Raw genomic sequence first — 23,757 nt, forward strand, 5'->3', positions numbered from 1 at the left:
TTAATATGTCTGAGCTGGGCACTCAAAATATTAAGTCTGGAGATTTCAGCCCATGTATTTAGTCTGAGAATATATTTTGTGAATGTTATAAAATAGAGATCAATGATACTTGCACACAATCCCAGATTGCTTAAGTTAATGCCTGTTCATTGAGGAACCATGGTAATAAATATGTAGGTGTTGCTTGTTTTAAAGTATCTGCTTAAAAAAAAGAATAGGATATTTAGGTCAGAAGGGACCGTTATCATCATCTAGTCTGACCTCCTGCACAACGCAAGCCACAGAATTTCACCCACCACTCCTACAAAAAACCTCACACCTACATCTGTGCTATTGAAGTCCTCAAATTGTGGTTTAAAGACTTCAAGGAGCAGAGAATCCTCGAGCAAGTGACCCGTGCCCCATGCTACAGAGGACAGCGAAAAACCTCCAGGGCCTCTTCTAATCTGCCCTGGAGGAAAATTCTTTCCTGCCCCCAAATATGGCGATCAGCTAAACCCTGAGCATCTGGGCAAGATTCATCAGCCAGATACTGTCTGGACATTGCTGTTTTGTCTAATTACTTTTGACTGTGTATCACAGAGCTCGTAAAGCCTCTGAGCATGCTAATCATGTAGGAGATATTCCTTGCACCAAAGAGGTTAAATACTAATACCCTTTTTATAGTACCTTTTGGATTAAAAATAAATAGTGCGACTAAGGCCAGGTTTACACTGCTTAAGGACTGCCAGTTTAGCTATAATAGTTTAGCTAGACCAGCAAATGCTCCTAGCGTAGACAGAGCTTCCACAGACAAAAAAGGGCTTTTCTTGGTATAACTTTTGCCGTTTCCCTGAATTCAATAAACTAAGCTGTCTAAAAGAATTTTATTTAGATTGTCTAACTGCATCCACACTAGAGCTTTTTTCTGGTATAGAAATGTTATTAAAAAATCACACCCCACCAGCCATTACCATACTGGCAAAAATTTCTATTGTAGACCTGACATCAGGCTCCTAAGTCACTTAGTTGTGTTTGAAAATGTTGCCTTCATCTGTAAATCTCAAGGAGCTTCACAAAGGAGGTAAGTATTATCCATTTTACTGATGGGTAAATTGAGGTACATAGGGATGAAGTCACTTGCCTAAAGTCACCCAGCAGGCCCGTGGAAGAGCTGGCAATTGACCCCAGTTCAGTTAGACAAGATAAATATATGTTCAGAGGAAAGGAAATAGTATCTCAATTTTAGGGATGCAAAATTAGGATAGAGGGAGTATGAGAGTAAAAAGTCTCAAAGGGACTGGGGCATTGCAACTCTGAGCTTCATAGCACCTAACATTTAGCCACCTAGAAAATCACAGGAACATCACTGTGCAATCCACAAAGCCAAGTTAGGTGCCTAGGATTCCTATAAAATGAATGGGGAGGGAGAGAGGCACCTAGCTCTGCTTAGCAATCCACGAATCCTGCTGCTTGGAATTTGGTGACTTAGGCATTTCTTGCAGGGCTGCATTAGGTGCTCCATACAAGCAGTGGCTGGAAGTAGTGCTGCCAACCTTATAACTTGTAGCCCAGTAGTTAGAGTACTCAGTGGGGCTACAGGCGATGCAGGTTCAATTCCCCCATCTGCCAGAGGAGAGGATTTGAGCAGAGGTCTCTTACCTCTCTAAATACTGCTTCAATTACAGACCTATGGGGTATTCTGCCATGGGGGTTCCCTTCAGCCTCTCCCATTGAAGCTGTTGCACTCTGGTTAAATAATGATAGAGTGACTGGAGCATGGTGATGATTGGACCCAAATTCTTCCACCTCCTAGACAGATGCTCTAAGCACTGGACTACAGAGTCTGTCTTTCTATTGATCTCTTCCATTGACTAGTTAAGTGGATACCTGGGTAAATGGCACAGAGGCCGCTCAGCAGATAGGCCCCCTCATGTGGCTTAGGCACTAAATATGCTTGTATTTCCCTGGGTTGTGAATTACTCAGACTTAGGTCCAAGATAGGTATCTAGATGCTTACAGTGAGGCAGGGGCCGTGTGCATGCCCTGAGGCAAAAGAGTAGGTACCAACAGAACTTTTACTCTGAAAATTTAGGCGCTGAGTTTAGAATTTTAGGGGATTGCAGGGGAACCAAAACTGGGACTTACATTCCTAGGTACCTTTGTGGATCCCACCCTAAGGTCACAGAGTCTGTAGCAGAAGTGGATGAATTGAATTAAATTCCTAAGACCTAGTTTAGTTCCTTAACCTCAAGATTATCATCCCATTCTAATTTGATATTAGCTTGTGCATTTTAGGCATATCCCAGAGTCAGGGGTGGTATGATGTAGGCTGCTTCTCCAAACCTCTCCATAGGCAGCGAGTAATATGGGCCCGTGGTGTCCGCCTTCCACCAATATTCAGGAACGTGGGCCTGGCTCCACCAGTGTTTGGGCTTATATTTTCAGAGCCATCCCATCATAGGACAGACCGGGGCAACCACCCCGGGTCCTGTGCTTTGGGGGGCCCTGCACTTCAGGGAGACGAGGGTTCTGAGGGTTAGCAGGGGGCCTGACATTGGTAGCAGTGAGCAACCCAGCCCATCCTGCTCCACCTTTTCCTACCCCTGCTCCACCCTGCCCCGCCCCATCTCTTTCCACCCCTGATCCGCACACTTCCTGCTTCTTCCCACCCCTGCTCTGCCCCTCCCCACCCCCATTCCATCCTTTCCACCAATCCCCTGCCCTGCCTCTTTCTGGCTTCTGTCCCCTCCCCCAAGCAACACCAGGAGCTGGCAGGACAGGGTGGGTCAGGCTGGGGATGGGTCTCTCACTGCTGCCGGTGTGAGGCCCCCCGCTTATCTCCCAGGCTGCCCTGGACCTTGCATCCCACTGAAGTGCGGGGCCCTGCAAAGCACTAGGCCTGGGGCGGTTGCCCCGGTCTGTCCTATGGATGGGATGGCTCTGCTTGGATGCATTCTGGGCACCATCAAAAATTATACAAACCTGGCGCCCATGCCAGGGAGAGCTGTGGGGAGTGTACTTGGGACAATATCCCTTTATGGGGGTCTAGCTTGCTCCCCTTGCCGAATCCCCTGCTCTCCCTTTTGCACCACTGCACTCCTCCAGATCAGTGGGGAGTCTGTGAGCTCTTCAAGGCAGGGATGTAACTAGCCCATGTGGGCATTTCCTTCTCTCACATTATGCCCCCATGTTAGGGCCAGGCTTTTAAGTCCCTTGAAGCTGCAAGCACATCATCTTCCTTGTTTGGTACAGTGCTGCGTATACTGCTGAGGAGCAAAAGTTTAATTGAAAATCACGTAAGTTATTTGCACAGCCCCTCTGCTCAGCCTTCAGGGACACTTGTCCTAAATTTCTAAGCTTATTTGCTTTAGCTGAAGGTCCTTACATCATGTTGAAAATCATGGCTCACTGAGTTGCTGAGGATATATAATGATCCTCCTGTTTGATACATAATCTGGCTATGAAGCAGCATGTGAAGCAGGAAGACAATGTGGGTAAGGCACCGTGTGACCTATAAAATCCCAGCCACTCATTCTAAACTGGGAAATTCCAGAGTAGGGAGCCTGTCGCTAAAATTGGTTCTGCTGACAAGCAGGCCCAAAAGCAGAGTCCAAAGTGCTGAGTACCCACAATTCCAGTTAAAACCCATAGGGTGCGAGGGTGTGCAGCATCCCTGAAAATCAGGTCCTTGTGACTCATTCCCCAAAACTCTGTTCTGTCCACAAGGAGGAACCTCCCACAAATGGGCAAGAACAGGAAGTTCCACGTAGCATTGAAAGACTGAAACTTGTGGTAATACTTTGTTCCAACACACAGCAGACTGTAACTTCCATACTTGGCATTGGATTTTTTTTCTTGCTCTGTTATTTCTTCTTCTGGGGGCAGGAGGTGGAATCTAGTAAAACACACTGAAAATTGGTTTGTATTAAAACTTCCTCTGTACTTTGGCAGTAAATTATCAGCACAGGATTCAATGTAGGACATAAATGGAGTATTTTAGTGTAAGTGAAGTAGCATCCTGTATTCCTTTTTGGATTAGAGTTTATTTCCCAAATTTGTTTTCCACCAAACATAAATCTTTTCAACTAAGTGGTCTAGCTGCTTGACAGCAAAACACAAACCCTCTCAAGGCTGCAAGCTGTTTCTAAGGTTGTGGTTCACTCATCAGCTATGAACGGATACTAATTTTTTACCAGACCTTGATGACTGTTCTGTGTAATCCAGTTAAAATTTCAGAGCAACTGGAGAGAATGCTGGTTAATAGGGTTTGTGAAATGTAAAGCCAAGTCTCAGGCTCTTGAGTCCAGTGAAGTTTCACTGGAGTATCTGAAAGTACAATCTGGCCCCCTCTTTTTAAAAAAAATTTGCACATGATCTAAAGATGTTATAAACTATTGGAATTAGTGATGCAGTCTTCACCTCTTGTGTTTAGATAGGGCAGATCACATATGGTTCCTATGGAAATGTTTTTCCTGTTGGCTGTTACTGAAGTTAGTTCCAGATGCACATGCTTATTGTGTAGGCATCTGCTATGTTGTAGTTAGTTTGCAAAGAAGAAGAAAGACTTGTGGATCAGTGAACCTCACCCAGTTGTTTAATTCGGTTTGCATATGTTAGCTTCCATATGTGCAGATGCTTATGTCAACTTCCCAATCTTTTGAGGTGTCATTCTCATCTTTGGAGGTTGGCAAAGGGCCTGACAAATGTTCTTCCTTCAGAGGTCCCATGGACTTTTCCATGGCCTCCCACCCACTGACCCACAATCCCCTGATCTTGGAGACATCCCTGAGCTCTACAGTCTGTCAGCTATGCCTGGAGTTTGTTTGCACTTCAGATTTTTATGGCTAATATATAAGCCCTTCAGTATAGGTAGATATGAATGAAATGATCCCTAATCAGGGAGGGTACTTGCATGGTATAAGAATACTGGTGTAATGTTAGTGTTGTGTATGGAAGAATCACAAAACACCGAGCTGGATTGCCTTAAGAAAATACTTAACGTTTATTAAACAAAGACAATTTTAAGGAGTAACAGAAATCAAAACCAGCAATCAAAAACTCTCTCTCAGAAATTGCCCTTCAGCAGAACTGTTGTCCAAAGTTCTCAAGTTTCTCTTTTGCCCAGGCTTATCTTCAATATATTTCTTAAATACAGGGGCAGATTAGAACATTATTGCAAGAGTGTATCACCTTTTTGCCTTTCCTAGACTCTTTTTGTCAATAAGAACACAAGAACTTCACTGGATGCTGTATTAGATGGATGTGTGAAGCTTACACATTGCTTCCTAAATACATGATCATAAGTATCTAAACAGAAAGCAGAAATAAAATTTCAACTTGATCAAGAGCCAAATTTTCAAGTATGGTCACAAAAGGTGCAAATACTTAAATGAGTAGACACGCAGGTGCAAATTGACTGGGGCTGGTTTGACCCCACAACTGGCTGTTGCGTTTTGTGGGTGCACATATATTTTTTCAGGTATTCAGTTTTCAAAAATTTGGTCCAGAATATATATTTAGATGGTTTGGTCTTGACTACAGCTCTTCTTGAGGTCAGTTGGATTGCTGTTGCAAACAATCTCTATCTTTGTATACCTGGGTTGGAAATGGGTTGTTTCTTGTTGAAGCAAATTTGGATATTGTTGAACTTGTTGAACTTTATGGAATGGCTGCAAGGCCCAGGATCTATCCTCTCAGACTTTTGCCTCAGGAAGTGGGGAAGAGTAGATTATGAATATTGTTGAATTTATGGGACAAATCGATTTCTTCTGCTCTTGCTCAATGTATTGGCATTCACCAACATTTTTTAAAAAAATTCTCTGACATCGAGTGCCTCAGTGTTTTGTGTGCCTCATGTGTTGCTCGATTTTCAGAAAAGCTGAGCACCACAACTCCCATTACTCAACATCTTGGAAAATCAGGTCCTGGTTGGCTCAGGTAGAGCCATTAACAGTGAAGACACCCAGTATTACTGGATACTTGAAAATGTGACTCATAATTTTCTTTTTAAATATATTCAGGGGGAAATGATGTAATGTTTATAAATTAAATGAGAAAGTATAATAATAGCTCCATTCAAGTTTTTAGCTCAAAGAAGCAAAAAAAGTTATTAAACGAAGATGTCAGATATTTTTCGTGTTATAAACTTTAGGCCATCCCCATTAAAAAGGAAGTCACGTGAATAAAAATAAAGGTTTTCTTTATACCTTCCAACCTGATATTTTACACTTTTAGTGAAGGGAACTGGGAAATATGCTGTAAGGCCACCCTATACTAATGGCCACAAACTGAAACTATGAAACCTTGTTAGTTGTTACCTGATGAAACTTTAATAGCATCTTCTAGAAATGATGGTTTGAAACATTTTATTTTGGAGCAATATTTTTGCCAACATGTCTGAATTTCTTAACTACTTTTTTCTTTCTTTTTTATAGAACCAGGGGGAAGAAATGCTGTCTGAGATGTCAGGAGGAACAGCCTAAGGGGAGGGGGTGCAAAGGTGGTTTTAAGCAACTTTTGAGACTCCTAATATAGATTAGAGCTGCCTCCACAGTGCTCTAGTTTGCAGCAGGCTTCTAATGGCGGCTTATGGGCTGCTCTACAGTTTGGAGTAATCCAGACTCTATAGCAGTGTGTGCTACATAGACTCCTGCTGTCCCTGGGCTAACCCTGACATGCAGCCTTGCAGCAGGACTCAGAGAAGCAGTGTAGGGGTTCTTGTGACACACTTACAATTGTGGCACCCCACATGCTTTGCGGGTGGAGAACACAATTCGTCTCTTGGTCTACCAATGGAGAACATGGCAGTAGGTTAGCCTGTAGGAGGTTCTTTCTTTTCATAGAATCCGTACAAAATACGTTGGGTCAAACCCTATAGTTTAGTTCATATACTGGTGACACTCCCATTAACTTCAATGGGAATCTCACCTGAATAACAGCTACAGCTCTGTGTTTGTAAACCATAAGACTTGGAAGTAGTTTTTCAAGTTAAGTGACACAGAAGCCCCACTGCTGGAGTAAAAGCTAGACAAAGCCATGGGGACTGTTCTATAGGGAACACTCCTGTGTAGGTAGACAGCAAGATGAACTGAATGATCTAATAGTCCTTTTCCATCTCCAAGTTCAATGAGTCATTTGTTATTTTAATCATCTACACCTATATGAAATTGCCTCGGAATGATACAGAACTTAATTTTTCAACTGTATCATTCCGAGGCAATTTCACCCAATAACAGGATTACCAATTACATATAAAATTATACTATTATCCTTAGATATATATTTTGAAAAGATGACTTACTGGCCAGGTTTTTGTGGCTGCACTTTGCACTGCAGCACAAGGGGGAGAGAGGTTCCAGAGTAGCCTTGGGATCTTTTACTCCTTGAGATGGTATAGTTTTGTCATAGGAATGGGAAGTTTGGGCTCTAGGTAGGTATTAACATCTCCAGCACTCTAGATCACTAGAGCAGTGCTGGCCACATCCATCATCCTGGCTGGAAGATGTTACATGTGGTCTCATGGGTGGCAGGCATTCAGACTGAAGGATGAAGAAGTTGAGTGTGGTAGGTCCAAGAATGAAGGCAAAAGAAGATTGCTTCATAGGCTCCTAACCTGACTGATGTTTGATTTGGATCAGGTCTATCTGTAGGACTGGCCTTATGAAATGAAAGGCTCCAACATGCCACAGATGATGTGTCATGAGTTGCCTCTTCTGATTTCACTGCTGTAAGAGGAAATCATGTGGTATCTTTCCACCCCTCTGGTCCCACTGCCAGGAGGGCTGGAGTATGCAGTGAGTGGCCTCCCCTTTGTCCCTGTGACTGCAGGGAGAGATTATTACCTTAGTCTATCAGATGCAAGTCTGTGCAGTGCCCCATGCAGTTACTTGCATTATGTGTGTGTAAGACTGGCCCTGCGTTATCTCCCTCAGGACTTCTGCTTCCTGTTACCATCAAGAATACTGGGTTGGATCCTGCTTTTCTTATATTTTATTACCCAGATGCAGAGCAGTGGCAATTAAATATAGCTAACAGGTGATACTATATCCATCATAATTTAATGAGTACAAGGCTTGGGAATCTCTGCCACTGATAGCTTCAACTCATCTGCAGTAAATAACAAATCATTTTCTTGTGTGGTATCAGCTTCTGCTCCTGAACTCCAGAATGTGAAACATCACCCAATTCAGAGAGAACATTAAGGGAAACGAGGGAGTACTTAGGGAAACTAAGTGTTAAACAGAACCATCCGTCTGAGGTGGAGCACTTGAGAGCTGGGTATTTGGTATCTCAATCATGCTTGGTTTATGGCGAGCAATCCTTGAATTTGTGTGACAGCAGCCCAATGCCTTTCAGTAGATTACATCATAAATAACCCAAGCGTGAAGTGGTCAGAGAATCCAGATGAGAGAAAGCAAAAGATATATAGAAACAAATGAGGGGTGGTGTAGTTTGATTTTAAAAAAAAATTATTAAGAGAAGAGGGGATGCTGGAAATGGGTCATTGAGTTTTACTCAAACAGGCACATTCCTGTGATTTTACTCCCACAATCTCTCCAGGTCAGACTTTTTCTCTCTCTGTTGAAAGAAAGGAGAAAAAAAAAAAAAGAACCCACACAGAAATCAATCCATCAAATGTCATTACAGATTTATTAAGCCTGATGTAGAAAGACTTTTAACAGTAACATCTTCAGAAAGCATAAAAAGAGCACTTCTGTTCAGTCTTGTGCTTTGAAAATCTAAATATATTTTTATCATATAAATAATTCTTTTCATGTTTTAAGTGCATCTGTTTTTTTCCCTTTTTAAATTTCCATTTTACAATTGGCCAAAACTGAAGTCTGCATTGACTGAAATGAAGCCATTTGCAAAGCTAATGATGTTGTGAAGCATGTCTATGGTGAACCATATCAGCTAGATTTCAGAAAGGTAGTTCAATGAGTGCAGCATTAAAATGAGGGGCAGCCTCCAGCAAAATCATAATTGAACACACCCAAGTCCTTAATGTCTGTAGTTCGGTTTCCTGATGCAAATTACGATAACGTTTCAGATGTGAACAGTTGCTTTCCAATAACTGCAGTGAGAAAGAGACATTTTCTGCCACAAAGGAAAGAATTACCATGTTTAAAAATGTAAATAATATATGTATAGCAACCTTTTTTATGGAAATGAGGCATTCAGGATTATATGAACAGTTTGGGATTTTTTTTCTTTTAAACACAACAGATAAAGATGCATCATCTATTATTTGGGACTTTAATTACAGTTCTAAAACTGGAGTGATTTTATTTGCAGTGATAAAAATTATAGAGCAAAATATCATTGGTGAGAGATTTCAATGCTGCAAAATCATACACAGAAATACATCTTAAGTGTACCAGTACACAGCCATTCTTTTGTAAATCAAACAAGGCCTTGGATAAACAGGTTTGACCTGATTTAAATGTAATGAGATACATAGACCTTGATTGTTAATAATTGGTTTTGGGGACACCAAAACAATAAAAGCAGTAATCTCCTCTAGTATAAATTATATGAATTTATTTAGCAATCAACCAAAGAAAAAATGCCATTAACATTTTCAATTTGTTATTTAGTTTAAGTTAATGATAATAGACAAATAATGTGAAGCAAAATTGCCACCTTTGAGAACCTTGGATTTGAGAAAGACAGAAATATTGGGAAGATGCATATCTGTGATGAATCTTTTTGACCACTAGGTGGTACAATCCTCCTAGGAGAAAGGATTTCTTTTTATTTTATTCTTTTTTTTTTTCATTGTAAAGACCATTCATAATCATCAAAACCAAGTGAAACATGGTTTTGATTAAAACAGCCTATTGGCTCAATAATCTTAGTAATTTTAAAAACATCCTTAATGTGGAAGAAGAACACTGGAATGTCAGAAATGGCCTTGGGGCCCATTATAACAGCAACAAAATAAATAAGGAGGAGAAATGAGGGGTCATGAAAACAAAATTAAGCTAATGTTTCAAATTTTGACAATTATGAATTGTTCCTCTAAGAAGACTTTTTTAAAGCAAAAAATTCAGGCACTATTAGATACAATACAAAGAGAATAATTGTACATGTATGGGACTAGGCATGCCTTAAAAGCAAAATTTGGACTTAGATTTTCCCCCCTCCCCTATAGCCAGCAATTGGGCAGGTCTCATGCAAACACAGACTTGCTTCTCATCGTTCATCTGTAAACTCAACCCTAACTCCTTTATAAACCATAAAAAGATGACGACCAAGGAAAACAAAAACAAATTACAAGCAAATTTTTGATTAAAAAAATTATCCCCCAGAATGGACCAGTTTTGTAGGAAACAGAAACAAGCAAATATAACAAAATCTGTGTTCATAACATGGCAATATAGTTAATATATACAAATATGTACAGTATAAAAATGCATCAAAGGCTTAACTTTCCATCCAACCAAGCTGCAGTGCACAATGAAAAGCAGCTTGATGTGCCCCCCTCCCCCTTCCCCCTGCCCTAAGTATACAGGCAATATATTCTGTACAACATGCACTTGTTACAAAATGAGTGCACAAGCACCAAAACATTCTACAGATAAAGTCACTGTGATTTCTCTTTGAAAGGAGTCCTCTTTCCTTTGTTAATATAAAAAATTGTTTACTTTTCTTTTTGCGATTTGTAGTACAGGTATATACATTGGTTTTTGTCTGACCAAAGAGAAGTGAGCTTTTGATAACGCATTTTTAACCTTTAAAACAAAATTCTAGAACTAACACCTATGGTCAAGAATGTAACCTGAAGATGCTGCCAATAGCAAACTTACTAAACACCACAAGCGTTTGCTCAGAGCAAGAAATAGCTGACTGTCAGATTTACTGGGGTGGCCAACTGTGCTCCATTATTTTAAATAGGGATGGATATTTATGATTCACACTGACATATTCAAGACATTAGGAAAAAAACAAAGGATGGGATTAATAAGTGATGGCTATGAACTAGACAAAAAGGTATATTGTACCAGAGATATATGATAGTTAAGTACCCTGAGCCAAATAAAAACTGTTTAGCTTGTCAGCTTTTGCAACCTGTATTGCACATTCCAGCATTTGCTGCATTATAAAGCCAAAATACTGCATTGTATGCCCTGAAGATTCCTGCTGTTTTTGCTCAGTGCAAATAGTGTACAGCTGTTACTTCAGCCACAGAATGGTTCATGCTTTTTATATATATGCATATTGTATGTATATGCATATATATCTAGATATGTGTCTACATCTACATAGCTATCTATATCTATCTGCTTATATTCACATAGCTACAGAGAGATATGTAATTCCTGAATGTTACATGGACCATTTAGTATGTGAAAACGTTACCATACAAATCTTTCACATCTGAGACATAATTGCATGGCTGTTTAAGTTCTGTAAATACAACTCTTCACTTGGGGCTGATACCCAACTGTGGATTTGTATTTCAAGATAAATCAGTCACCACTTTGCAATATATTCGTATTTTTGCACAATTTTTTTGATTCTTTTTAAAAGCAAAACATTGATCATTTTCCTGCCATCTCATCTGGAATGTTTAATGAAAGATATTAGCTGTACTAACAAAATAAAATAAAATTAAATTAAAATAAAAAAAGGGGGGGGTGGACGGGTGGGCAGGTGGGGAAGAAGGCCTGCACAGGTAGATAATCTAACTCAAGTAGAAGCAAAGTGTGACCTGCTAGGATTAGTATTTAATCTGTTTTATCCAACAGGGCATTTTACAAAGGCTTGAAGACATTTCACCAGCTGAGAATGAAGATGAGGTGGAAGTTGGAGTTTATTATTCTTGGTAAGTCTGGTGGAACAGCTACTTCACTTTTTAAAATACTCTCAAAAGAAAATACTATACAGACACTTGGTACACAAAACATCTTTACCTTAGGCTTTGTCTATACTTAAAAGTTTTGCCAGCTTAAGTTAAAACAGCAAAAAAACCAAAACAAAACAAACTCTAGTGTAGATGCAGTTATACGAGAATAAAAGTACTTATTCCAAGATAGTTTATTCCAGGTAAGCGAAGCAAAATAAGCTGTACTCATATAGCTATTTTTATCCTACGGCTTTTACTGATATAACTATTTCATGAAAAAAAATCATATTAATAAATGACATAGCTATGCCAGTAAAACTTTTTAAGTGTAAACCAAGCCTTAGATGCCATCTGACATGGGCTGGGGACTGCATTTGCTGACGGTGTTTTAAATACCATTTAGTATGTTAAAAAAACAAATTTAGAAACAGTGGAGCTGCATTCTGATCTTATGCCCTTGTAAATCTAGAATAACTTTATTGACTTCAAAGAAGTTACTCTGGATTTGTACTAATGTAAATGAGTTCAGAATCTGCTCCATAATTTTAAAAGTTGCTTGAAATATGGCTTGGTCTTGTCTACCATGGCTGGTTGAAATTTGTTCAAACCAAATCAGACTAAGCTGATTCTAAACAATATTTGAAACGAAGTTCTCAGCCCAATGGATATAGGGCTTCTCTCTGGGATTTTATAATTGTTGCACATTAAGTCACACAAAGGTTTTGATTGTACTTATTTTGATTGATCCTATTTAAAAGAACAAAACCCAACCAAACAAAACAACCCAAAGCCTTCTTTCTCCACTGAAGAGGATTAGAGTAAGGACAAATCCTAAATTATGTGTGCATGAATGAGATCAAATATTACAGGAAATAAAAACTATCCGGAAGAGTTTATTTATGGAGTTATTCCTTTAAAGGCCTGATCCAGTGCCCATCAAAATCAGTGGAAAGACTCCTATTGACTCCAAGTGATGTTGGGTCAGGACCTTAGTTTGATGGAATGTAAACTGAAATCTACCTTAAAGTGCATGTTTTTTCATTGTTTAGATACTTCATGCATCTCAAAATCCAGCAATTTTACCCTCTCTCTTTTTTTCTGCAAAACAAATAAGGACTCAGGATAATATCTGCCTGAGTTTACAGATTTCATTTTCTGTCTAAAATATTTCAGAGACATTATTGAAGAACTATGTGCACTAAGGAAAGTAAATGAGCATGTTAGTATCTTGCTATACTTTTTCAACAGAAAATAATTCACATTTGTTTAAAAAATAAACTATTGCAAATTATGGAGAAAATTCTGAGAGGTAAAGGTACTCATCAGGAAAGCTATGCCCACTGAAACAGAATCTCACTGCATTTACTATGGCTTTCTTCAAAACCCACAGAGAAACTAATCTACAGGTCCTCTGCAATAAGAAGCACAGAGAACTGAGGTCAGTGGGTCAGGGTTGCTATGCACTCACATAAATATGTATCTCATGGTCTCAAGGAACAGAAATAATATGTCAGGTTATATGTAGGGCCATTGCAAGTATAGGGGCACATGCAAGTAGTACCTTTTCAACATATAAATTTACCTGTTTAGGAGGTGGTTATGTCAATTTCCCTGCAAGGTGATTGATGGCCTTTAAACCCTATTGTAATTGTGTTGTATTGATTTGGAATCTGTGATTAATATTGTCTTTATTGAGGGAGTTTTAAATATAAATTGCATCATTCATCTGTTTGTGAAGGCAAAAGACAAATGCTACTGAGATCTATTTATACTGGGCACAATTGCATCCTTTGCAATGAACTTTGCAGTCAGAGGCAGGGTGGCACGCGGGGGGTAAGGAGGCAGGGATCTTTCTTCACCCCAACCTTCCTCCATGCAGCTGGGTAGGAGTGCGCCTTGAGCTAGTTGGGAAAAATTGACAAAAATGGTACTGAGCATTCCAGACTGTGCTCCTACTCTGGCTGGTGCACTAAAACATTGGCCACTCAGGTGTTGCTCAGCACCTGGCAGGATTGAAACCTCAGTAACTAACAACAACAGGTGAGCCCGGCATAAGCCAAATCCCCTCTGAGCTGTGCCCAACTTTCACTTAAGCACTGCCCCAGGCCTCATAGGGCCTTTTCTTCAGCCTCACAAGGCTTTCCAGACCTCGCCCTGCTTTCTTCCAAAGCCCCACTCTCCACTCCCCTAAGCCTTATTTCTTAAAGCAAATTAGGAAATGAACCTTTGGTATAAATAGCCTGGTTTATATGCCAATAAATATGGCACTTTATTTATTATTGTAGTTTATTAAAAATGATTGGGGGGAAAAAAAAGAGAACACTAGAAAATAATCCTTGCCTTATAAATGTGTGAGAGTTGACACAATAACTTCTAAAAACTCCTTGGGACTTCACCCTTTACTGCGTTAATATATAATTATTGATTTTTAAAATGACTTGTTATATCCTCCATGATTGCTAAAGGAGCCAGTGAGGTCAGTCTTGTAACTACTTTTACAAGTAGGTAATAAAAATCCTTATGAAGTTGGATTGACAAGTAATTACTGGATATGTTAGCTGATTTTCAAAGTTTTTTTTTTTTTTTTTTAAATTGTAATTGAACTAATGATAGCCATTTTTAAAAACTAGATATCCTCCCCTCCACTCCCACACAACCCCCTGGTGCCTGGACAATTAGGGCCTTATTTACAAAATTGCTGAGTACTTTCAATTCTCATATTTTAGGCTCTAAGCTGTTGCTAATTCCACACACCCCTTTAAAAATCATTTTAAAAAATGGTGAAATGGCTTATTTAGACATGTACAGTAGCAGAAAGGAGGCTATGGTTTCTAAATACACCTTGCAGAGCCGTACAGAAGGGTAACAATTCTTAATGCTTTATTGCCGTGCAAAAGCATAAGCAGCTTGGATATGTGGTGTACCAATATGCCACTTGTTAATAAGCAGAGACATGAATCATAAAGATTCGGCTGTTTGATCACCAGGTTTTTAATTAATGTTTTGATGATCTCCAATAAGAATAAAGTCAGAACGATAGCTATTGAGTAGATGCGACAGAGAAAAGATGCAGTGATTTTCTGTGTTACCTGATTTATATGACAGATAAACTATCAACTCATCCTGCTTCAGATACAGAAAGAGAGAGAGAGAGAGAGATGTATATTTTCTTTTTTATATATATCCTCTTGTAAAAAAAAAAAGTCACTTAATTCAAAAGTGTATCTAAAATGTTCCCAAAGGACAGTGATGCAGGCAAAATAATTAAGGTTTAGAATGGTGGAATAAAGGTTTGTGGCCAGATTCTAAATGAAGTAGTTGTTCTAGCGTTTGACCATGCAGCACCTAGTTTTCTTGAATAAATCAGGCTCTGTTCTCTAGGCTGGTGTTGATCCTTTACTTGTGCTCTTTGGGCCAGAGCTTCTTCTGGTGTCAATCGGCATCGTTCAGTTAAAGTTAAGGGAGCTATGCAGATTTACCCTAGCTGAGAATCTGGTCCAACAGATCTAGCCCTGCGACATCAGGACAGGACAAGGAGTAATGGTCTCAAGTTGCAGTGTGGGAGGTTTAGGTTGGATATTAGGAAAAACTTTTTCACTAGGAGGGTGGTGAAACACTGGAATGCGTTGCCTAGGGAGGTGGTGGAATCTCCTTCCTTAGAAGTTTTTAAGGTCAGGCTTGACAAAGCCCTGGCTGGGATGATTTAATTGGGGATTGGTCCTGCTTTTGAGCAGAGGGTTGGACTAGATGACCTCCTGAGGTCCCTTCCAACCCTGATATTCTATGATTCTATGATCATCAAGCTCTTGTAAACTGGCACTGAGGAACAATGGCGCTAATCTTGTAAACTTGCTCCCCACCCCGTTAGCCCCCACAGGCATTTTTGAAATCTTTTCATACATGCAACAACTTGTTATTTACTAAATAAATAAATGAAATAAATAAAACAAGGAGAGAGCGCACCCTGTAAAAAAAGAGAGCACAGACCTTCCACTAGAGAAAGCGGTAACTTTTCATCTCTGTTTGCACTCACTGGTCCCAACATGATTATGTGTCAGCATAATTCATATTAGAGTGCATGTTCTATTACCCAGTTGCTACAAATGCCTCATTTTACATGTCTCTCTGCTGAAGGAGAAGGTCTGCTTGAGGGAAGGAGGGTAGTCCAGGCATGACAGATTGTAGAGACAGAGTTTCCTCTTGAAGAAATGAACCCATATCTTCATGGTTAATCTCACTAACAGAGTGTCAGAATCTGGTCTGTGAATAAAGAGCGAACCAAAGGGCCCTACAGCCCAAAATATTGTGGCTTGATTCCCCAAGTATCACCTCATCACCCATTGACTTGGATGGAATGGAGGGGGCTTAGCTCCTCAGCACTTTACAGAATCTGGCCCGCTGTGCTGTTTAAAAAAAAAAAAAGGCAGCAAAAATGTTGCACATATAGAGCCTGCGTCCATTGAAATCAATGGAAAAATTTCCACCGGCTTCAGTGTAGAGCAGGATTAGGCCTGTCAGAAGTCAATAGGAGTTTTGCCAATTGAGTGCTGTGGGAACAGGATCAGACCCCAGCCCCTAGTATTTGCTAATGTATTTTATGTCACAAAATGGATTTATTTATTTATTTATTAAGAAAGAGAAAAATTCTTGGTGCTGGAAATATCCATATTTCCCCAAAGTGGAATTTGATAGTAGTGCTGGACTCACACTGGAGGGACCACCCCACCTCCCCAACACTACGTAACTTCATTTAATAACCCTGATCTGGACTGTGCGATTTAACAGCTTCAGAGGAACCCAATGCTAATGCATTGATTTCACTTTAATAGAATTTTGTTGTCAATGGACAGGGCTTGGCACAGTGCATGCTTCAGTCTTAACCCATCTGAAGTCTCCGTTCATTTCCAGTTGAGCTCCGTTCATTTCCAGTTGAATAGGTTAAGCAAAGACAGATCTCTCTGTTCTCAATTCACTTTATGATCCTCCCATCATAAAAAATAATATCAGCACCTTGCTTTTCATGTCAGGACTACATTTGAGCTGCTATTCCCTATGCCCATGAGTAAATCCCGTAAAAGCCGCCCCGTTGTACTGTCGCTATTTTTCCTTGTGGATGATTGATTGATGGATGAGTGCTGACACTTCAATGAAGCTATTTCGACTGCCATCTCAATCCGATGATGTGAGGGGTCTATTTTCTGTCCATGCCTCATTACTTCAGAATGACATTCCTGGAACTTCATTTACTTTTTCCCTCCTTCCCTCAAGCGCCATATTTTTCCCCATCTAGGTTATGCATGCCATAAAAAAAGCAATTTGCTATTATATGTGGCATAAGGGCAACATGTTTCCTAGGAGGTAAATAACAAGGTCCCCCTCCCGATGTTGAGTTTAGGGATCATGTCAAAATTTCCCAACCAATTCCAACATCGCCCACCCTGCATCGGAAATAAGGAATATTATAAATCTATTTAGATTCATTTTGCCATGGCTGCATTTTTATTTTATCCTTCAGCTTCTAAATAAAATAATTAAAAAGCAAAGCCCCAAATTGTCTTGAGTTTGAAAAAAGATCCACATCTCAATTTTGTGCCGAGCATACTTTAAATCTTTCATCTTGAGTAGCAGTTTACATCTTGATTCAGACTTATTTATCCTTTGAGAATAAGGAAATTTATTCTTTAAATGCAGTGATGAATTTATCTATTCTAGGTTGCTTTAGTTGTACAGCAAATGCTCAGCTAGAGTAAACAGAGCTGTGCCTGATGAGCTTGATTTTCCATACAGTGCACTAAGTCATGTGAGGTTTGTAATATTAAAACATCCTGGAAGCTTTTCTGAGTTGACTTCGAACCCGATTTTAATCTGTGTAATACAGTATTCCCGTTAATAATAATGTATAATTAAGACATCCGTTAAAAATCCATAACGTTAATTTAATGGAGAAAATCTAATACAGTTCTATTGGAATTTTTACGTTAAATTAACTTTAACGGGCTTTTAATGGATGTCTTAATTAGATCTCATTATTATCATGAATATTCCACAAATTAAAATTGGGACCTCTAAGTTTTAATGAAAAAAGTTCCAGGAACAAATTTTAAATTGAAGCCCTCCCCTCCTACCCTACTGGGTTTCAGCTGATTTTAAAAGTAAGCTGTGCTTTGTGTAGTAATAGACAAGCCCAACAGACAGTACGAAGGCCAGATTCTGATCTCATTTGCAATAGCATAAATCCAAAGTAACCCCATTGACAGTAATGGAGATGAATTTGGTTCTTATATATATATATATATATATATATATATATATATATATATATATATGATAATGCTCAATGATCTAACAATAGTGCTTTTGTTTAAAAATCACTCCATTGCATATGTCTTGTCATATGCAGTAATGGAGATTTAAAAAATATATATATCTGATGAATAAAACAAACTGAAAATAATCCATTTTAAACAAATCTTTGGCAGCAACTTGGTTAAACATAATTATCTGAACAACTTGCACAGAAGATTAACATTGTTCAGAGTTTTTTTGGCTCAGAATCTGGTTTAACTTAATAATTCTTCTACTTACTGTGATGTATTGATCCCTAGTGCAATGACTGGATTGAGCAACCCAGGTGCAACAGTAATAGCTGCACTGAATAGAAACATTTCCTTTAGACAAACGATCCCAAAGGGGTTATAAATAGGGAATGGACATTACCATGAAAAGCAAAGCTTCCAGTGTGACGGCATCTTGTGTAGCACACTTGGACATTAAACTATGAAGAAGTATACTTTTTTTTTTCCTGTCAAGTGTTACAAATTGATGAAATAAGTACATCAGTGTTCTCAGTCATTATCTTACTTCAGTGGCACTTTGTTTTAGTGACAGCAAAAAGGGACAGTGGAGACTAGACAGCCCCAGTGCAGTTTATCAATGAAAATCTAATATCGTCCATAAGCAGGGGAGTGGAAATCAATACTTCATTACCAAATTGTTAGTGAAGATGAAGAAGAATAGCTGGAGTGTTTTTGGCAGTCTTCTCGGTCCGGGTTGTCGGGAGTTCAATGTCAGGAGTGGAGTGACGCGTGGAGACGGGCTCAGTGCAGGAAGCCTGGGCTGGAGAGCTGGAACTAAGGCATTTGTCCTGTAATCAGAATAATAATATGTATGTATATATTATTATACTTGAAATCATGAATCTAGGTTTTATCAAATATATATTTTTCTCAATAATTTCCCAGCTTCAGTTTCTGTGACATCCCAGAACAATTCAGAAGCTCTCAGACAACAGAGATTGACCCAAAAAACAAACGAACAAAAAACAGATAATTAAATCCATTTGTGTCCTGGGATAAGTGTCTGTAGCTCCAAACGAAGTCGAGTTGTTGCAGCTGCTTATGCCATATCTGAATCTGGCCCACTAAGTCCATCACCCTGCATATCCCAAACATGTACTAGGCTTGCCATTCTCTAGCAATGAGTATTACCTGTTCAGTATAATGAACCTTGTGTTACTCTGATCAAAGGGATGTTGTAAGATCCAGGCTGAATGGATATTTTGGTATCCACTTTGCCTTTAAACAGGCCACCATCATGTTATTTCTGGTCATTCCTGGAAATAATGCTCCCTTCCCACAACCCAACTCTCTACTACTAAAACCGTGGCTCTTCCATAAAAAATAAATTCTGCCATCCCACAGCTACTGAACACACTAAGTGGCTTATTTTGTGATGTGGATAGGGATAGAGTGCTACTTTTACCTAATTTTAAATTATGGATTTAAAAGTTTAATTCAAATTTGAGTGCTTTTTGGCTTATGTCCCGGGTCCAAGAGACTGAGAAAAACAGCAGACAAAAAACACAACAGTGCAAAAATAAGGTGAAAAAGGAAGCAGAGACTTAAACAGAGTGAAATCCAATACAGAAAGAGGGTGGAAAAAAGGATCAGCAAGAGATAGAGAAACGTGTTTATGAAAAAAATACAGACTATTCAAGGCCCATGTACTCTGCAGCAAGCAGGATGAAATTATGTGGAATCGTTCCTTAATCTGGCTCAGCAGACTGCAAAACCAATGGTAGCTTCATTTAAATTAAAAATAATGTGAGATTTTTCAATAAATTCAATCTGAAAATGAAAACTACCAACAGTAGAGTAGACTCCATGTTATTTATTTTGATATTCAGTTTGTTTTACAATCTCCTCATGTTTTCAGGGGAATTCAGAGTTTTGCATTGACCATGCACAACTGCAATGGAGAAGTTGGTAGGAGAGAAGCTGGAGACTGCAGCAGTGTGGAGGGCACCCAAGCATTCAGCACCCAAGAATGCACAACAAACAGTCAAGACAGTGGGTAAGTACAGTAGATAGATATTTCCACTAAAATGATAAATGCTGACAATGGTTAATGTTGACATTTTAAAATGTTGTCTAGATTTCAGAGTCAACACTCCACTGAGATGAATGGGGTAATTCACACCTTGCAGGGCTGATGTTTCAGGTGGCTTTCTCACTGAAGGACAACACTGCCTAATCTACTCCTGCTTCACATTTTCAGGGTTTTCTTCACAGAGGAGAGGGCTAGAAACATAACTATTTAAGAGGTCTTTCCATCGCTACAGTAATTCCAGCCCCTCCAGACAATAGCTAGGTTGACAGAAGAATTCTTTTGTCAACCTAGTGGTTTCTACAGTGGGGCTTAGGTTGGCTTAACTGCGTCTCTCAAGGATGTGGATTTTTCATGCTCCAGAGCAATGTCGCCAGTTTTAGATGTAGACCAGGCCTTAAATTCTGCAGTAAGTAAGAGGTGGATTCTGTGGCAAATTTTACAACTGCAGAATCACTGAGCACAAAGGATCCTGAGTACGTACGTGGCACTCAAACCGCATCAACTTGTGCATCAAGCTTTTGGAGAGAGTTTTCTAAACCTAACCCAGAATGAAACTCACCTGTGGCACTCTACTTAAGCCTTTTGTTAGGGCTGTGTTCAGATCCATAGTGGATCTGAAGTGCAGGATGCCTACATACCTCATACAAGCTGAGGAGGCAGCCTCTGGATTGGCCCGATACTGGCCAGAATGGAACATGCTTCCAGAGAATATTGCTCTCAATGCAGGCCGGGGCAGGACTTTGGGAATTTAGTCATAGTTGTCTGAATCCCCATACAGTGCAGACGTGATGAATAAGGTAATTGTTTATGCATTTCAATATCAAGTCTCAGAGAGAAACAGAGTGTCATTAGAGAGTGCAACAGTTGACTGGAGCATAAGAGGTTGGTTTTCAAATGGTATTCGTTAGGAAAGTGATGTTGCTGCCCGGGCATTTATTTTAGTGTGGCTCAACTTTCAATATCAAGAAAGGTAAAGTGTGTAACTTTAATTATGATCTAAAAATTCCTTTGGTGCTGTTCATCATGCTGGTCTTGTGCAGCATATGTGAAGCATCAGATGCAAAGACATTGAGACTTTGCTTTTATTTAACATTAATGATCAAGCTGTCAACAGATGTAAAAAGTTATATCTATTTTAATGCAGCTGTGTCAGGACTCAAAATTCCTTCCAGTAAGCACCTTCCCACTCATAGAGCAAACACCCTCCCTCTCATCATTTGAATCCCACCATAAAACTTCTGTGAAGCTTTTTGAAGAGCAGTTCTTCGGTGTGTCTGCAATTTGAGACTGGACAGTTAACCCTTTGTCAACAGCTAAGGGCTCTGTGTGTGTGTATGGACTCAAAACTGCTCAACTGTTTATCATAGGCCCTACACTTCCCTCAGTTCCATGCACTAGGCACTGCACTTTATTTGCCTCTCTCATCCCAATCAAAAGTTATACTAATTGTACTGCAGTTTACATCCAGCTGGTATGACAGAATGTGTTGCCTATGCTTTTCACATCAAGCCCTTTCCATTGGAATTTATATCACAAATGGTTTGTCAGGACCTATGGAAGAAATATGGCCCTCCAGACCCAATAGGATGATGGCAGACTCATCTGTTTACCATTTTTCCTTCTAGTTTCAGGACTTTATTAAAATAGTTTTATCACTGCTTTATCAGTTAGATAATAATAATATAATATAATTAATTAATAATGCTTAGCTCTTATAGGACCTGATCTGCCCATTGAAGTCCGTGGAAGACATTGACTTCCATGAGTTTTGGATCCGACCCATATAGTGCTAAAACAGTTGGATATAAGATGCTAATTTGCAGCACTACAGAAAGACACAGGTAATTGCTATGGAGTTACCAAACATTATTTCTAGATGTCATTTTTTACCTATTTTTGTTACACTCTTATGGCAGCAGAAAATCTGTTCCTTCAAGAATAAATGTTCATATGTACGATATCCAACTAGTAAGAAAGAAGAAATCTGGGTAAATTTTGCTTGATGTAAGACTCTTTTGACAACTAATGATAATATTACAGACTCTAAATGCTGTATGGTTATCCATAATTATAACTGAAGGTATGTCAATCTAAATAATATGCTACTGTAAATTATTTATGCTGATTATACAAAGCATTTCCTCTATCTAAGTTTTGTCCGCATATCCATAGTAAAGCCTAATAGCAGGAGTAGCCTTCCGGAAGGGCATTTAACAGCACACTACAGTTTCATAGAACATATTTTAGTTTACAAAACAGAAATTCTTGTATGATCAGCAAAGATGGTTATGGGTTAAAATAATTATTATTAGTGCAATATTTTGTAATAATATTTTACATTCATTTAAGTTATGTTTCAACTCTCACTGAAGTCAAATGCAGAGACTCTCAATGATTTCATTGAGATCAGATCCATATTGCACTTCCTCTTAAGTTTCCTATAGTGCTTCTGAACTACATTACATACATGATGAAAGTGGCAATCAACTACTCCATAATGCCCCTAGGGGAGTATGAGGAGAGGTGAGATTTTGGTGAAGGATATCAGGGCAACTCACCACTGATCTTTAATCTCCATGCAGAGCAGACAGGGCCTTGGATATTAAATCTTTGTGACATCATACACACAGACACAAGGCCTTGGATACTAAATCTTTTGACCCTCCACCTCACCCCCCCCCCCCCCCCCCCCGCAAAATGGGAGATGCACTTGGCATCATTTATTTAAAAAATTGTTTGCTGCCCATGATATAACTATCAGAATGAGTGACAAGACAAAGGAGGAGAAATTTGTTCTACAGCCCAGGAGATATTGGAATGCTTCAGTCTGTATGCAAAGGACACTATGGACAACAAACACGTAGGGGATCTTGAGTTCTTGTTGATTGGGATTTAGGGAGCTACATTTGAAAGACACTTGAAGGACATTAAAGTTACATCCATTTGAGAAGAATCTTTCTAGAAAATACAGCTTTAAGAGGATGGACAAAAAGTCCAGAGGATTTCAATACCAAGATCATCACAATTATAGATCATGGTCAGATCCAGTTTGGAAATCACCATCTCTCTGTTAAAATCAATGAAGTTATGCTGATTTACAAAAGCTAAGGGTCTGGCCCATTAATTGCAAACATAAATAATCTCTTTGAAATGCATTATATTGAATTTTTTCTCTTCCATTTTCTGAGTTTCTCTTGTTCTGATTTCAGTTGAAGCTTTGCTATAGATTTCCCTACTTTGACTCTGATTCAACAAAGCACTTAGGCATATGCGTAAGTATTTTACTGAACGGGGGCATTTGTGACCAGACAATACAAGCTTGCAGAAGCCATTAAGTTCTTTGTCAGCTTCTGGTCAGGAAGAGGCTGGAGCACTGGGCTGAGAGTCAGGAGGCCTGGGCTTGTTGCGAATGGTTTTGAGCAAATCACATCCCTTCTCTGTGCCTCTGTTTCTCTTCCCACCTTTTGTCTGACATGTCTGTTTAGACTGCAAGTTTTTGGGGGTAGAGACTGTCTCTTACTATGTGTGTGTCCTGGGGT

General features: G+C 39.3%; 1 protein-coding gene and 1 long non-coding RNA gene across 2 annotated transcripts in view; one reads left to right on the forward strand and one right to left on the reverse strand.

Moving 5' to 3' along the window:
* Nucleotides 1-8,701: 8,701 nt before the first annotated feature.
* The window catches only part of LOC311529579, a 52,207-nt gene continuing 37,151 nt past the window's right edge, over nucleotides 8,702-23,757 (forward strand). The window contains exons 1-2 of the long non-coding RNA XR_014713843.1: nucleotides 8,702-11,809; nucleotides 20,045-20,182. This is a non-coding gene — a long non-coding RNA (uncharacterized lncRNA). The remainder of the gene's footprint in view (nucleotides 11,810-20,044; nucleotides 20,183-23,757) is intronic.
* The window catches only part of TSHZ2 (teashirt zinc finger homeobox 2), a 259,344-nt gene continuing 253,883 nt past the window's right edge, over nucleotides 18,297-23,757 (reverse strand). The window contains exon 3 of the mRNA XM_084645610.1: nucleotides 18,297-18,974. The gene's annotated coding sequence lies outside the window, so the exon portion shown is untranslated. The remainder of the gene's footprint in view (nucleotides 18,975-23,757) is intronic.

The sequence above is a fragment of the Lepidochelys olivacea genome (genome assembly GCF_965140295.1).
Source record: "Lepidochelys olivacea isolate rLepOli2 genome assembly, chromosome: 13".
NCBI lineage: Eukaryota > Metazoa > Chordata > Testudines > Cheloniidae > Lepidochelys > Lepidochelys olivacea.